This window comes from Octopus bimaculoides, chromosome 11 (genome assembly GCF_001194135.2).
Source record: "Octopus bimaculoides isolate UCB-OBI-ISO-001 chromosome 11, ASM119413v2, whole genome shotgun sequence".
Taxonomy (NCBI): domain Eukaryota; kingdom Metazoa; phylum Mollusca; class Cephalopoda; order Octopoda; family Octopodidae; genus Octopus; species Octopus bimaculoides.
In genome coordinates, this window is record NC_068991.1 from 10,771,311 (window position 1) to 10,773,109 (window position 1,799).

Genomic DNA, 1,799 nt, shown 5'->3' on the forward strand with positions numbered 1-1,799 from the left:
ATATATATATATATATATATATATACATACATATATATATATTAAATATGTATATATACACGTGTGTGTGTGTGTGTGTGTGTGTCTGTTTGTGTCTTATCTGTCAAAAGCCCCCACTCCCTAGACAACAGGTGTTGGTCGGTTTATGTCCCCGAACGCTAGCAGTTCGGCAAAATGTGTCCGATAGAATAAGTACGAAACCTAAAAAGACAAAACAAAACAGAAAAAAAAACCCAAATAAAAAACAAGCACTCGGTTTCATTGATTCGACTAAAACCTTCCAAGGCGGTGCCCCAGCCTGGCCGCTGTCCAATGGCTGATTCACGAAGAAGATAAATGACAGATCTTTATTACATTAATATCTCAGTGTTGATGAACAGCTAGGTTTAGTAACAACTTGACAGTAACTTGTGAATGAATTTACGCAAATAGATTGTACATTTTAACGTAGATTTTTCTCATTTTTTTATTATTATTTTCCCTTTTAGAAAACGAGATTTCTGCTCTTCAGTTTTGAGCTCTGCAATTGCTCCTAACTGTTTATTAAGCGGCAACTGAGTGCCATACTTGAGCATCCAATATTCAAATTAGTCTTGTGAAGTATAAAAATTTAATGTTTGTAATCAAATTTGTAAATCACTCCGGTCACTAACATGTTGGCAGACTCGTCGTTTGTCATTGATACGAGAGTTGCTTAATTTTAGTATGTTTGTTTTCTATTATTATACAGTATTATTTAGTATGTTTGTATTATATTATTAGTGTTTAGTTTATAGTTTAGCGCAGTACATTTAATGTTTCGTTTTATGAGGCTTTTGATAATGTGTTCCTGTAATTCTATTGATAGTGCGCATTTGAGTCACGTAGTAACGCTTAATGTTTGGTTTATGTATTTTTAATAGGTGTTGTGTGTCTGATGTATTTAGCTGTGTTGTCAATACAACGTTTAAAAGAGAAACTATTCTACACACACACACACACACACATATATATATATATATATATATACAGGCTAACTACACAATAAAATAAACACATACACACACACTACATATACGCATACACAAACACACACATACAAAAAGACGCAAACAAGCGATAAACAGAATTCCAATAGAAACAGATCGAACGACCAATACACATCGCAACTGTCGAACATAGAAAAAAACCCAAAAAACAAGCGGGAATTTTGCGGCTAAAGAAAGCTATCGATAAATCGATAAGTAAGAAACATTTGTTAAATAATATATTGACAGCTCTTGGTTAGAGACGAGCATGTCTTTCGCGACGAATTAGACACAAGAAAAGAAATAAACTAAATGAATTCTACAAATGATATGTTGATCTACCCAAACAAGAAAATAAATGTTTTAACCTTTCACAACCCGGGTCAAAATTCTGCAACCTCGATTCTAACATCTACTTGAAACAGGCTAAGAGCAAAATTGATTAATAGTGGAATCCAAACCAGTTAGCTAATACTTACCCTTTCCTTTTCTTTTCTTTTCTTTTCTTTTTTCTTTCTTTTACTTGCTAGGTCTGGAAGGAGAGGCAGTGCGCATGGCCTACGAAGGCAATGTGGTCAGATTGATGTTATAAATAGCACACTTGAACCTTTGTTCTAAGTTAACACTTGTGCGAAAATGATTATCCTTTCTCCTATAGGCACAAGATCTGAAATTTTGTGGGGAGGGGGACTAGTCGATTAAGCCGACCCCAGTATTTCACTGGTACTTAATTTATCGACTCAGAAAAGGATGAAAAGAAAAGTCGACCTCGGCGGAATTTGAACCCAGAAT